Source organism: Lygodium microphyllum, chromosome 26 (assembly GCF_053477565.2).
Source record: "Lygodium microphyllum isolate KBCC chromosome 26, Lygodium_microphyllum_v1.1.10, whole genome shotgun sequence".
NCBI lineage: Eukaryota > Viridiplantae > Streptophyta > Polypodiopsida > Schizaeales > Lygodiaceae > Lygodium > Lygodium microphyllum.
The window spans coordinates 56,097,836-56,114,491 of NC_141160.1; positions in this window are offsets into that span (position 1 = coordinate 56,097,836).

Here is a 16,656-nt window from a genome sequence, read left to right on the forward strand (position 1 = left end):
GAAGAAGCCTAAAGTAGCAAACTTGTACTTAGATGTACTTCATCTCTATGGTTAGCCTAATGAAATAAATTGGTGAACTATATAAATCAATACTCTAAGCTCTCAAACTAAATAATTTTGAGTTATTAAGAGCTTATTTTTCCTTAGAAGCTTTTTGTTAGTGTATTTTTATTATTTGTTCTTTCACACATGGTCGATCTAGATGACCCTAGTATATATTTCTTATATGTTCTTTCATATGTGGTCGATCCAAATTACTCTTATATTAATGTATAGAAATGTTCGATAGCTAAACTACAACTTTCTTAAGATTAGCAGATTAGAGGGACTAATAAGCCTTGTCACTCATAAGGCTCCTTGTTGCACCCACTCTCATCCATCATGATCAACTCTATAAACTTTTGGTTGAAAAGCAAGGAACTAGGATCTATACTTAAAGCTTGATATTTATGATATCAAGTCAAGTTCAAGGACTCTATTCCAAAACATTCTAATAAAATTAGGTCACCTAAAGTATAATTTGCTAGGATAGATGTTATAATTCCAAACAAAGATGTGGTTACTATGTTGATAGTAAGTTTTCTTATAGAGTATGATTTAGCCAAAGAGACTTTGAGAAATACGAAAGAAGTGACATTAGATCACTTTGTCTCAGGATTTCTTCTAAAGAAAAAGGAACTCAAAGGTATAGTTGCACCATCATCAAAAAATGCAATGTATTGCTCATAGAAATCATCATTCAAAGGCAAAGCTAGAGTTAGTTGTTATAATTGTGAAAGCCTGCATATGGGGAGGCTATATAATTAATTCACAAAAGTAAACCTAAGTACCAAACATGCAAGAGGATTCTTTGCCATACCAAGAACTATTGAAACAATTAAGACGACTTAATGAAAGAAGAAGATTCATCTTCAAATGCTTCATATTCAAATTAGCAATGCAAATATTAGGGTCAAATTTTAGCCCAATGGCTATTGTTTAGAGATTTTTCAGTGTGACAATGCTTACATTTTGGACTTAAAAACTCAAAAAAATCCCCTACAAGGAAAAAGTAGATAATTTGGCCAATAATTTGCCCCAAACACACAACAAATGTTATTAGTAATATCATACTCCATCTTCTAAACTCTTTACTTTCAATCAATAAAATATTCTCAGGCTACCTGTGGGGTCTTTTATTGTTTTAGCCTAATTGAAGTCGACTTTTATGAACCCTTGTCAGAGTTATAAATGAATGTAATGTCAACCACCTACTAAGATCCTATGGAAATTACCAATGTGTCATGGATTCAAGTTTGCAACTAATAGGCTAGATTTGAGAAGGGAAAATAATTATGCACTTGGAATCAATTAGCACAACCTACGCTTGAGGAAGGTGTTAAAAATGTAAGGGAAATATATTTAAAGTACCTTAATACATTCATTTTGTAACTCTAGACTTGAAGCATGGTAGCTCATTGATGATGTAGTCACAATGATGTATGCAAGCCAAATCACCAAGGGTGGAGAGTGTGCTGACATACACCAAGTCAATCTCACCTGCTAGTACCTTCTCTCTCACAAAGTGGTAGTGTACCTCAATATGTTTTGTCCTGGCATGGAGCACAGGGTTCCTAGCCAACTATATACTACTCATGTTGTCACAATAAATGACAACTGGACCTTCCACCTGTACATCTAAATTAGCCAATAACTTTCGTAGCCATACTATTTCACATGTTGCTACAACAGCACCTCTATACTCAGCCTCTGTACTCGACAAAGTAACTGTAGGTTGCTTTGTGCTGCTCCAAGTAACTGCTGCACTACCAAGAGAGAACATGTATTCGCTGGTAGATCTTCTATCAGACATACTACCAGCCCAATCTGCATCTGTGTATCCAAACACATGTACATCTGTACCTGCCTCATAGAAAAGTCCATAATGTAATGTGGACTTCACATATCTCAATATGCATCTGACTACATCCAAATGTGGCTTTCTAGGTACTTGTATAAACTAACTCACAAGACCAACAGCGTAGCTCAAGTCTGGCCTTGTAATGGTCATGTAAATCAAACTCCCCACTATCCTCCTGAACATAGTAGGGTCTTCTATCTCATCCCCAACATTAGCACTCAACTTTACATTCTGCTCCAACGGGACTGAAAGTGGTTTGCATGCTGTCATACCATACATGGTCAACATATCCAAGCCATACTGTCTTTGGGACAACCATATACCATTATCACATCTGATCACCTCAATGCCAAGGAAGTACCTTAGCTCACCTAAATCCTTCATCTCAAACTTCTTCTTCAAAAAGTCCTTGACTTTAGCAATCCCACTATCACTATCACCTGTAACAATCAAGTCATCCACATAGATGACTATGATGACCAAACCTACATCTCCCTTTCTCACATAAAGTGAGTGATCAGTATCAGAAACATAAAAGCCAATATTTACAAGATACTCTCTGATCTTGTCAGACCATGCTCTAGGTGCTTGCTTGAGTCCATAGAGCACCTTCTTCAACCTGCACACATACGTGGGATGCTCTAAATCTTCATAATCTGCTGGCTGATCCATATACACTTCTTCTTGTAAATCACCATGCAAGAAGGCATTCTTCACATCCATTTGCTGCAACCTCCAACCTTTGGCTGCTGCCAAAGTAATCACACATCTGACAGTTGCCATCCTAGCAACTGGACTGAAGGTTTCTTCATAATCTATGCCATATGTCTGGGCATAGCCTTTTGCAACAAGCCTAGCTTTGTACCTACTAATAGAACCATCTGCATTGTGCTTAATCTTATAAACCCACTTATATCCAATAGCTTTCTTGCCCTTTGGAAATGATACTAGATCCCAAGTCTTATTGGCCTCTAATGCAGCCATCTCCTCATCCATTGCTGCATCCCAATGAGTACGACCAACATCATCCTCAAAACAAGTGGGCTCAATATCCTCAACTAGTTTCACCATATAAGCATAATAGTGAGCTGCATAACCTTCAAAACCAAATCTTTTAACAGGGTATCTGACCCTGCTAGATTTGCGTACCACCGGATCACTCAATGAAGCCTTTACATTACTATGAGCTCTCTGTACACTTGGTGTCCTGATGATAGAAGGAATGACAAGCTCATCATCTAAGCTCTCTAAGCCACTAGAGTCTCCATCAAGAACTACATCAATGCCATTTGATACTTTATTCTTTCCTTTGTCTTTACCTATAGTGCTACTAGATGCACCTGAAGATGTAGAGCTACTCCTTAGTCTCCCAGACCAAGGACTACCAGATGATGTCTCACTACAAGGAATTGGGCAATTAGCGACGCCGATTAGCGACGGCAGATATCGGCGTCGCTATTGGCGTCGCTATATGCGTCGCTATTGGCGTCGCTAAATAGCGACGCATGTAGCGACGCCGCAGGAAAAAAACGCGGCCAAAACTCGAGCGCCATTTTCATTTCTTTTGCTTCGACTTTTGAGAGCGAGAGCGAGGGAGAGAGCGAAGGCTTTGTGAGAGAAGAAGAGGAAGAAGACTTGCTGCCGCCGCTGCCGCCGTTGTTCGTGAATGAGAGGAGGAGCCCTCATTGCAAAGAGAAGCCGTCCCACGCTCGCCATATCTCATTGGTGAGTCTCCCTCTCTCTTTCTTTTGCTTGTTGAAGGTTTAAATCGTTCTCTTTTGCTTGTTTAGGAGAGGAAATGAAAGAGAAGGAGAGGGAGAGGGAGAGAGAGGGAGAGAAAGAGAGGGAGAGGGAGAGGGAGAGGGAAAGGGAGAGAAAGAGAAAGAGAGGGAGAGTGCATTCTCTCACTCTCTCCCTTTTGCTTGTTTAATGTTTAAATCACTTTCTTTTTTGCTTGTTTAGGAGAGGAAACGAGAGAGTAAGAGAGAAAGAGAGGGAGAGGGAGAGGGAGAGGAAGAGAAAGAGAAAGAGAAAGAGAGGGAGAGGGAGGGGGAGGAAATGAGAGAGGGAGAGAAAGAGAAAGAGAGGGAGAAGGAGGGAGAGTGCATTCTCTCTCTCCCTCTCCCTTTTGCTTGTTTAATGTTTAAATCACTTTTTTTTTGCTTGTTTAGGAGAGGAAATGAGAGAGAAAGAGAGTAAGAGGGAGAGGGAGGGGAAGGAAATGAGAGAGGGATAGAAAGAGAAAGAGAGGGAGAGTGCATTGTATCTCTCCCTCTCCCTTTTGCTTGGAGGATGTTTAAATCACTTTATTTTTTCCTTGTTTAGGAAATGAGAGAGATAGAGAGGGAGAGGGAGAAAAAGAGAAAGAGAGGGAGAGGGAGAGGGAGGGGAAGGAAATGAGAGGGAGAGAAAGAGAACGAGAGGGAGAGGGAGAGGGTGAGAGAGAGTGTGTGCATTCTCTCTCTCACGACAGGTTTGGTTGTTTGTTGTTTGAATCACTTTCTTTTTTGCTTATTTAGGAGAGAGGGAGAGGGAGGGGAAGGAAATGAGAGAGTAAGAGAGAAAGAGAGGGAGAGGGAGAGGGAGAGAAAGACAAAGAGAAAGAGAAAGAGAGGGAGAGGGAGAGGGAGGGGGAGGAAATGAGAGAGGGAGAGAAAGAGAAAGAGAGGGAGAAGGAGGGAGAGTGCATTCTCTCTCTCCCTCTCCCTTTTGCTTGTTTAATGTTTAAATCACTTTATTTTTTGCTTGTTTAGGAGAGGAAATGAGAGAGAAAGAGAGGGAGGGGGAGAGGGAGGGGAAGGAAATGAGAGAGGGATAGAAAGAGAAAGAGAGAGAGAGTGCATTGTATCTCTCCCTCTCCCTTTTGCTTGGAGGATGTTTAAATCACTTTATTTTTTGCTTGGTTAGGAAATGAGAGAGAAAGAGGGATAGAGAGGGAGAGGGAGAAAAAGAGAAGGAGAGGGAGAGGGAGAGGGAGGGGAAGGAAATGAGAGAGGGAGAGAAAGAGAATGAGAGAGAGAGGGAGAGGGTGAGAGAAAGAGAGAAAGAGAGGGAGAGGGAGAGAGAGGGAGAGAGAGGGAGAGGGAGGGGAAGGAAATTTAAGATAATAGACTTATTGATAATGGTATGCAATGTGCTTTGCCATGGGCCACGTACATTGGTAACTCTTTAAGATGGCTTAAATATGGTCAATTTCTTCATAATGTCCAAGTAGGGGATCTAATTGTGATATGCATAATTCATTGTTTTTGTATTAACTTTATAGGCATGCCAAATTAGAAATCATGCCAACTAGTCAACGGAAGAACTAAAAGAAAATGATACCCTAGCTAATGGTCATTAAGGTACTTCATCAAAATGAACCTAAAAGTATTGTTATAGAAGAAGAAACCCTTAAATTGAGTATAGGATAATTTCTCTCAGGTCTTATGACTATGAGTAGAATTGATTGAAATAAATTTTATTACTATAGTTATTAAATTTCATAGATAGCGCGCATTAATTTTAAAATGGATTACTTATACTCAAAGCCGAGATATAACAAATAATTATCTACCGGGACAAACAAATCCTTGAGCATGATACAAGTCCGAGATATAACATCGGAAAATCTCTCAACTACTATATACAATGCAAGATTTATGGTCAACTTGCAACTTGACGTACATCTCCATAAAGCTATCCATTTAAGCCTCGTTTGCTGTAATGTAGATAAGATGGAAAATGAAGAAGGTCTTATTATTCAAGACCGCGAGACGTATCTTAATCAGCGTGTCCCATGTCCTTGCTCTCAATGCAAGTTGGCAATTAGACGAAAACGCCGATTGTCTATAGAACACGTACGACGATTTGGCGAGTTTCAATCTAAGATCATTGATCAGGCGATTGCGAATTTTCAGCAAATGGTAATTTGAAGTTAATATTAATCATGCATTGTACTCTCAAGCTAATTGAAAACCATACACAATAAGATTGGGTCTTGTTGGCAAATTTTCTATCCAGGGGGGTGATGTCTCGATCCAAGGGGGAGTGTACCCTTTGCGGCCAATTAGAAGAGTTCGTGGACGTGCGATGGATGGATTGCAGGAGCCAATCAACCACTCGCAAGGCCTATCTATACCGTCAATGCCAGAGGAGACAGACAACCTTCCCAACCTACCTACAATCTTGGAACCTGAGATGGAGGCAATGATCGATGCATTGATTCCCATGGATGTTGAGACATCTGACCCGCTTAGAGAGGAAGCATCCATACCATTATATGATGGGTGCTGAGTATCTCAGTTGAAGACATTGCTTGCACTCTTAAGTGTGCAAGCAAAATACGGTTGGAGCGATACGAGTGTGACTGAGTTAGTCAGGTACCTTGCACACAGGCTTCATTGATTTTTTTTAAAAACAGTATTATTGCAAACATTTGTATTTTTTCAAGGTGTTTTATGATTTTTTTCAGGTTATTGAAATATCATATATTGCCACCTGCAAATACCATGCCTGAGTCTCGTGATGATGCACGACATGTTTTACGGAAGCTTGGCATGGACTACAATAACATCCATGCATGTATCAATGACTGCATATTGTTTCAAGATGAATACGAGACTATGGAGACATGTCCAAAGTGTGGTGCTCATAGGTATCGGCAGGACTTGCAAGGGCAAACCATCCCTCAAAAAGTTCTCAGTCACTTTCCGCTCATCCCCCGCATAAACCACATGTTTCGAACGTCTGCCATGGCAAGCTTGACAACATGGTATGTGCAGAATAGGACCATGGATGGAGTTCAACGAATATCAGCGGACTCGCACGCATGGAGCCACATTGACTCTACCTTCCCAGGCTTTGCGCGAGAGCTAAGGAATCTTCGGCTCGGTCTCGCCATGGATGGTGTGAACCCATTCGGTCTGCGCTCGACTTCTTACAGTGTGTGGCCTATAGTGCTTGTCAACTACAACATCCCTCCATGGCTTTCTACAAAGAAAGGACATCTCATCCTTAGCTTGCTCGTCCCGGGCCGCTACAAAGTAAAAAATATGGATGTGTATCTTCGTCCATTAGTCGATGAGCTTAAGATTTTGTGGGAGGAGGGGGTCACGGTGCAAGATATGAGCAGTCGCGATGGTCGGCGGTCAGCCAACATTCGAGCCATTCTCATGTGGACGATGCATGACTTTCCGGGATTGGGAGAGTGCTCAGGTGAGCATACCTTTGTTCTCGCTGGTAATATCTATATTTTATTTCAGCCAATCAAGTATTCACTAGGTCGTGGCTCGCCTTACAGGTCTGGTTACCTCAGGTTATCATGCATGTCCATTGTGTGGGCCACAGTTAGTTTCCCGAAGGTCACGAACCATGAAGAAGATGGTATATCAAGGACACGCCGCTTTCTTGCCGGAGGATCATGAACTCAGGGAAGGTTTTCTTGGACGACCTCCAGCACGTATGAACGCTGCAAGCTGGTATGAGCTGAAAATGGTAAACCCGGAATCACATCCAAATGGAATGCGACGGTTCTCAGTTTTCTACGAGTTGCCATATTGGACCCACTTACAGGTCAACCACTTGTTGGATCCCATGCATATTTTCAAGAATGTGGGCATCTTGCTATGGGACCACATCACAGGAAAGAGAGACACTATAGGGTCACGAATGGATTTAAAGGAGGTAGGTAAGATGGAGGCGCTTTGGCCGCAGTTGAGTGTTGAAGGGGGAGTGCAGCTTCCTCGCGCTCCCTGGGTTTTGTCTACCAAAGAAGAGCGCATTGTGAAACAAGTAATCAAGTCTATCCGCACTCCGACGGGTATGATGCGTTCTCTCAGGTCCGCATTTTCTAAAGATGACCAAATGTCTGGGCTAAAATCCCATGATTGGCATAAGATATGTCAGGTTTGTGAACAGAATGGATTTTAATTAGCGTGGACATTTTGAAATTTGAAAAGTGACCATTATTCATAATGCTTTCTCATTTGTGGTAGTTTGTCCTACCGATCGCGATCGCGGGATGCCTTACTCCAGAAATCCGCGGGGCCATTTACAAGTTGTTGACTTTGGTGCAATGGATCTCACAGAAAGAGATTAAGACGTCCTCTATTGAATCCGCAAGGCGGGGAGCAGTTGAGATGGTCTGTCTCTTTGAGAAATACCTGCCCACTAGTATGCTCACGATACAAGTTCACCTTCTTGTGCATCTTGTGGACGAAGTGGAGATTGCTGAACCTGCCCATACGCGATGGATGTTCTTCCTGGAGCACTTCATGAAAACCCTAAAAGGCTTTGTGCGACAACGAGCTCGTCCAGAAGGTAGCATGGCGGAAGGTTGGTTGGTGTCAGAGGCGTTAGTGCATATCTCACAATGGCTACTAACGGTGGAACCGGACAATGAAATGCTTTGGACGCTGAAGGACGATGATAGGCTGACTGGAGATGTGGTGGTTGGAAATGGGGTAGAAAAAAGAATGGATGCCTCAATGGAAGAGAAGGTGAATCGCTTTTGTATGTTGCACCATGCCTCCATGGAGACGTGGCTCGCCAAGTACCAGATTGTAAGGCAAGATCGAGAGGAAGCGCGAGCTGAATTCCGACGCAGTACGCGTCACCGACCGATTCGATATCCTGAAGGCATGGAGGAGATGCCGCGGTTTATGTCAACACGATGGTTGCATGGAGCCTTGACCGTAGCATCCAACGAAGGGACAGAGGTCTCAATGGAGGAGTGGGAGTTCTCGAGGGGATGTAGTCCAAAGGTGATGAGGGGTTTAGAATGTGTTGTATCTAAATTTGCTTGCTACATCTAATTTGAGTGTTTCAAATGTGCAATGCAGCAGCTGCCCTGTCACAATTTTTTTTTTCTCTGTTACCGTCACTATTTGCGTCGCAAATTTACCGCTCGCATCTCTATGAGCGTCGCAAATTCTCTGTAACCGTTGCTATATGCATCGCAAATGCGACGCATATAGCGACGCAAATAGCGATGCATATAGCGACGATTCTATGGCGTCGTCAATAACGATGCTTTTTGCGACGACGGGGGCAAATTTTGTTGTTTGTATTTTCATCGCTTTAAACGTCGCTATAAGGTCTATATCTTGTAGTGTCTCTGGTCTACTAAGAGTCCGTGATTCTTGCTTTTCAGCCTGCACATGAGTGTCATGATCATCATCATCATTCAATGCATCACCACTAGATGCATACCAACTGCTTATTTCATCAAATATGACATCCCTACTGACTCCGAACTTACATGTGACAGGGTTATAACAACGATACCCTTTTTGCTCTAAAGAGTATTCAATAAAGACACATTTTTCTACCTTTGGATCAAGCTTCTTCCATTGCTCATCTCGCACATGAACATATGCAACACAGCCAAATACCTTCAAGTGCGATATATCAGGCTTCTTGCCAGTAAAGCATTCTTCAGGAGTCATCCCATGAACTGCAGCTGTGGGAGTTCTGTTCATAATATAAACAGCAGTATGAACAGCCTCAAACCAAAAATGCTTAGGCATATTCTTTTCAGCCATCAAGGCGCGTACAACTTCTGTAATATGCATGTTTTTCCTTTCTGCAACCCCATTTTGTTGTGGGGTATACCTACATGTGAACCGTCTCTTTATCCCATGAGACCTCAAAAAATCACTAAACTCATTCGAGACGTACTCTCCCCCTCCATCTGACCTCAAGCACTTTACTTTCAAGCCTATTTCTCTTTCAATTGCAACCTTGAAAGTTCTAAAGTGCTCAAACACTTCACTCTTTTTCTTCATAAAATATACCCACAGCTTTCTAGAACAATCATCAATGAATGTGACAAAGTATGAACTGCCTTCAAGAGATACATTTTGTGTAGGCCCCCAAATGTCTGTATGCACAACATCAATGATATTTCTACTTACATCTCTGTCATGTGAAAAAAATTGTCTTGCCTGCTTACCAAACTGACATGCTTCGCATATCTTATGAAATTCTGCAACTCTAAATGTAGCCAAACCTGTAACCAACCCTTTGGACTGCATTAATTTCAACCTTTGTACATTTGTATGTCCAATGCGTTTGTGCCAAATTTCAATATCTGCAACAACACCTTTTCCTTTAGCATACATAGCAGCATTCATAGTAGGAATTCCAGCATCCAGAGTAAACATACGTCCAACTCTATTTCCCTTTGCAACTAACCTGCACTTGTCATTGAAGTCTTCTACAAAGCAGCCCTTTGCATTAAATCTAACTTGCAGCCCTTGCTCCACCATTTGACCGACTGACACCAAGTTCTTTGTAATAGATGGCACATGTAATACATCTAAAAAACTCTTTGTCTTACCATCATGCAAGGACAAGGAAAATTTTGTAATGTGTGAAATTGGGTGGCATGAATCATCACCCGTCTATACATAACCTGCATTTTGCAAATCTTGCATCTCTCCAAACCATTCTGTATGGCTGGTCATATGATTGGATGCACCTGAATCAACACACCAAACATCATCATGTGTTCCCTTTCCTATAACAACATTCAGCATATGCTGCATAACAAACAGACATTCATTTTTGTCTTTATTCTGTCGTGAAGACGATGCATAGTTTCCTTGCTGCAAGTTACCACTACGAATATAATCTTTCTTAGCATAACATTGGACTGCAATATGACCTGTTTTGCCACAGTAGAGACACATAATACCAGAGTTGTTAGAACCTCTGTTCTGCCATCCACCTCTTCCTCTAAAGCTCCCCCTGCCTCTAAAGTTACCACGACCTCCTGAAACCTGTATATCGCCAAATTGCTGATTCAATCTGTTTTGCTAGTTGTCACTACCACATCCTGTACCATGGCCTCTTGAAGAGAACTTACCACGTCCCCTTCCTGAACTGGAGTAGAAATCTTGGACCTATTCACCACTTTTTTCAGATGTCTCACTCTGCATGTTGATCTCTTTAGTGATCATAAGGGAGACCAACTCATTGAAATCTAGAAATGGCTTTCTAACATATACAGAAGTTACAAAAGACTTCCAAGCCTTTTCATTATTAAGTCCACCCAAGGTAGACAACACCAAATCATCATCATCGGGCATTACATCAATCGCTACCAAGGCATCTGCAATGCTCCTTATCTTTAGTGCATACTCATTGATAGACATCTTCCCTTTCTTCAATGTATTCAACTCTTGCTTGAGTTGAATCTTTCGTGCCTTTGTATTTACAGAAAATATACTTTCAAGTATGGTCCAAACTGCATATGAATTCTCTGCATTTGTGATATGTCCCAGCATATTATTGTCAATTACTGCAGAAGCCAATACAAAACCTTTTTGTCTTTTGCATTCCATTCCTTCCGTGCCTTTGTCTCTTCTGTAGTTGGAGGATCACTTACCTCCGACTCCTTTTCTTCACCTGACACAAACTTGTAGAGGCCTTTTTCAATAAGGAAATTCGTGACACGGAACTTCCATGAAGGGTAGTTATTCTTGTTGAGCTTCTCAATGATGGGGTTTCCACTGTTCTCTGCCATTATCACAAAACTAATACCAAACAACAAGCAAATCTTCTGTAACCCTCAACTTGTAGTTCGATGGGAGAGAGAGTTGCTAGGATGAGCAAATCTTCTGCAGAACGCTCTTCCCGCACACCAAATCTCACTGCAATTTGAGATTTTTGCTCTGCCCTGCTTCCGGTGCCTCCACAGGCACTATCCAAGAGAGAGAGTAGAAGGATGGAAGAGCTTCTTACCCATGGCTTGCTTGCTCGAACCTTTCTTCTTCTCCTTCACTTCAGCCTTCGAAATCAGCCTCTCTCAGTGGCGTGGCTCTGATACCATGACAAGAATCATGTGGTGGGGGGACTTGCTCAAGATGCTGCGCTGAACATACACAGAATGCACAAGGAGAAGCTCACTCAAGAGACAAGAAGAGAGATGGAGGCCAAAACGTTTTCTTTCTGGTTTCTTCTTTTACTTCCACACACTTTACAATGTACACAAAGTATAGATAAGATACAACATAAAGGAAAGTGGCCTACTAAGTCAAACAATGCATAACTGACTACACTAGTCGACTGGCGCTATAACTATGCCAGCTGTAAATAGGTGTAACAACCTGAATATAATAAGTAATGAGTCAGTGGCCATGTGAGAGTCATAATGACCACCGATGTGCTATGTGTAGACGTGTGGACCCATCTAACTAGACGGGCCATCATTAATGTCCGCATGTGTTGAGCTTGTCATCTCAACACCCCTTATAAGCCCAAATCCATGACGTCTATGTATGTACTATATTGTCAAATATGCATTGATGTTTAAACCTATATAAAAATCTATTGAAATATGCAAACTAATGTGATACTTATCGTAACAATCCAAAAAATATACTTAGACCTTGTATAATGCAATAAACATAGTAATAAGCATCCAATGAAAGAATTTTGAAAATAGAAGTAATATAATAATAATAAGTGAATATCTATAAATTCAAATGATAGAAATACTAGTGATATAAACAAATCTCTGTATGAAACTATGAATTCTATGGTACAACAAAATGTATATCTACACACAAAGTAGATAGTGATGAGATCGTGAGTCGCAGATCTCATCACTATAATGGTACAACAAAATATCTATATACAAAGTAAAAAGTGATGAGATCCCAAATCAGAGATCTCATCTTGCGTAGTCCCTTTTCTACCAATGTTGCAACAAGAAAGAGGCATATATTATATGAAATCTTGAAGGGAATAAAAAGTGCAAGCATGTTAATATGTAAAAGTTTACTACCTCTCCTCCTCATGCCCATAGCCTTTCCATGAGTAGCATAATCCCATGGGGCATCACAAACTCCTCCAACCTAGCCATCAAAAGACTTGCATGCCCATATTAGGAAAACAATAGACACATAATGAATATTAGAGAAAATGGAAAGAGTATTGAAATGAACTTTAAACCTAACTTAGAATAGAAACAACTTGGTGAATAATACTTACAAAGTTTGTATTGGAGGAGAACCAACTACCACTACCAAGATACGATGATAGGCTAACTACAACTTGCACACATGCCATCTCCTTCTACTCTCTCCAGCTATTGGGATTTTCTTATATTTCCTTCTTTACATTCTCCCACTACCCTCAATCAAGCCAAGTTGGCCTTTTTAGCCCGTTGTTATAGGCATCACATGTCTTTGAATGAAGGTGAGAGAGGCGTTTTCACAATATACATCTTTATGTAATTATCAAAAAATCTATCTATGACAAATGGGTGTGGAAACTCCTCATAAAGAGTGCATATGATATAATCCTTTTTCTCTTGGTCCTAGTCTCTCAATCTCTTCGGTATGGTATACCTGTGTAACTATACAACAAGCTCTAATAGCCTAGCAATGACTTCCTTCCTTTGTGTGCATAATGGTGTAGCTTGTATAATTAGTGACCATGTAGGATATGTGGGGAGGAGTCATGGGTGCCTTGAGCCTTTGGCATGTAGAAGTCTTAGATAAGGAGGGTTCATTGGTAGCACGATTGTCTAAATTGAAGCTATCTTGGTGAGGGATGGTATCGACATGTGTGAGGGACTAGATGGAGTAGAGGAGTAAGAGCTCAATCGATGATAACCCTAGAGATAGATTTGATGTTGCTTTTCTTAGTGTGAAATTGGGTGAAGATGGTCGAGATGTCATCATAGAAGAAGGCCCTCATAACAGAGTGGGCAAAGAGATTGAATGGGACACTCGTGACCATCCAACATGCAACGATAAGGGAAGGGGGCTACACTAAGCTGAAGGATGCTACTAGAATGGAAAGATAGCATTGTTGCATCTATAAGGGTTACAACCACCACAACTATGAGAACATGAAGAGCAATGAGGATGAGTGCATCAGATTTGTATGCTATGAGCTAACTACTCTAACTCTACATGTGACATCAATTGCAAAAAAGGCCCCTTGCCTTTAGGGTCCATACCAAACACAGCCATGAAGCAGTGTATCTTCATTTATTATGTGACGGCTCATATTGAAAAATGTAGTAGTAGCCTATAATATCATGTTGTTGAGCTTCCACACCCAACGATGGGAACCTTGGGCACCCCCTTATTATATCAAGAGGTTGAGCACGTGATGCAATAGGCTAGTTCTCACCTAGCCTCCTACATGGAGCACGCAAACCTACCAATGTAGTGAGCTCTCCTAGGCCTTCCCTCAAGCATGAAGGGATCTCCACGACTCAAGCAAGCACACATTCCCTCTCTCACCCTCTACATCCCTTCACATGCATGATGAGAGCAAGAGACTAGGCATGAGAGAGCATCCATGGGAAGGAAAGAAGGCTTCACCCTTGGTCCCACACTCTTTGTCACTCCCTCTCTTCCTCTTTCTCTCTCTTTAGCTCACAAAAGGCAAGAAGGTAGAGCAAGGAGTTGGCACACACAAGAATAGCCTCTTCTATTCATATTCATCCCTTTTATGCAAATTTTTAGGGTTAGGGTATTCCCTTTTCCCTTGGCCACCCTAACTTTCTTTCGGCCAACAGACTAGTCTTCTTAAAACATACTCATAAGCCACATCCATGGGTTACAACTTGCATGGGAGGGAGCTTGACTCTTAGGGTAGTGTCACAAAGCTAAAATAAATTATTACAATTCCCCAAAATCTTCCAAGATCTTATTAACCTTCCAATGTTTTCAAATATCTTAGGGTAGTGTCACAAAGCTAAAATAAATTATTACAATTCCCAAAATATTCCAAGATCTTATTAACCTTCCAATGTGTTCAAATATATTTTGAGAATTCAAGAGTCTTCTAAAATCCAGTTAACATTTTCCCCCTTCTAAAGGAGTGCTAGTCCCATGGCACTCTCACCTGGATGGTGCTAGTGAGAAGTGTTGGACTAGTTTAGTAGAACATTTGTTGGGATGCTAGGTGTTGCAACATAGTGGGGGAGAGTGCACTACCACTTGTTGATGATGAAAAAGAGGGCACAAAGCTAGATGGGATTATCAATTTGGTTGGGTCTTTGAGCGCATTGGGTACTTGTCTTGGTGCTCTCACTAAGGGTGTGACTACCTATTCATGTAGTGTAAAGTGATCGTACAGTGGAACTAGGAGGTGGATCGAGTTCCAAGTAAGCTTGAAACATTGTCCCACACTTGAGGACCCAATTTATGAAAGATTAAATTTTTGTGCTAATTCAAGGGAGACATGTCTATTGACCGAGCTCAAGGGTTTTCTTGCCCTTGAGGTACCCTAAAGTTGTGTTGTGTGGAAGGGGCTAGAGAAAGACTTGTAGGTGCAATGTAATGCATGATGTGCTTCTATCACTCTCTTTTTCTTCCTCTTTCTTAAAAATAATAATAATAAAATAAATAGATTAGGTACATGTGTTTTTCTTTACTCAAGGACTGGCCTGAGTGAATATAGTAGGCACCCTCTACTAACCAGACACTCATTCCATGACAAAGAGATAGGTCAGATTATGGGTAGAAGGGGCACATGTAGAGGGAAAATCTATTGTCCACCATGTTAATGGGAGCTCAATGAAGTAAGGAGGTAGTGATAGGGCACTCATATGAAGTTGTATCATAGCCACTCTATAAATACTTGCATTCACATCAAAGAACAATGGCAAAAGCCTCTCCTCATAGGGTGTAATGGATTTTTTTAGCAATACAATGAAGAGGTGGAGATAATTGTAGGTAGTGATGAAAGATGGATCTGGGCAATTGGTGAATATTCTGACAAAGTGGTCAAGGGAGGGTATGAGGTCATTGGGCTAGAAGAACAGGTAGGTTTGCTTAGCATTCTTGGCTGTGATGTTGAGAATCTTAGGGAAATTGTACCTAACTTGATCATGTTCATTATAGTGGTTTCCATGCCAATGGGGATACAAACATCGAAGTGGGTTCATGATGCGAGCATGATCACTAGCATAAATGAAGGATTCCCATCCCATCTAATCATTTTCCAGGATGGGATACCTCTACTCTAGTTGTCCTAGCCAAGCTTCTTGTAGCTTCATGTTGAGATAATGCATTTTGATTTGGTTGGGGTGACAAGATTCTCTAAAGGCATCCATATCCAACTACATTGCTCACTTTTTTGCTATGCCAGAAGTAGCTAATCGGATGAGATCTCTTGTAGTTCATTGTGGTAGTGGCTTCCTGAGCAACATGCTTGTCCACTTATTTTGAAATCGAACACTACTCATTCTAGCTGGTACTTCTGTACTACTATCTCAGGATCCTCTCACTCTTCTTCTTCTTTCGGTAGTTCAAGTGGAGGAGGCTGATCTTTCACTCTTTGGGACTATGCTTTCAAGTGCTCAATCATGACTTCAAAGGCTCTTCTCTACTCGAGGGTCTCATCTGTAGCTTCCTAGGGAGGATCGCCTAAGTTAAAGTACTCCAAATTTGGCAATTCTGTGGGTGGAGTCATTCTCTCTCTCATTCTCTCTCTCTCTCTCTCTCTCTCTCTCTCTCTCTCTCTCTCTCTCTCTCTCTCTCAGTTGCAATGTTTCTTTGGCTTGAGAGAGCTCAACCTTAAGCCTTAGCACTCTGATGTTAAGGTCAGCTAGTTGTTGCCCCATAGTACTCATTATTTCCTTATCGTTTTGGTGGGTTTCCTTGTGCACCTCAATATCTTTTTCTTGGGCTTGTAGGGTTGCATCTGGTGCGTAGATCGGTCGCAGATAGCTCACGTGGTGAATCCCGGAAGGTCCCCAAGAACAAAGTACTCTACTTTTTAGCACAAAAACCCATGTAAAAGCAAGC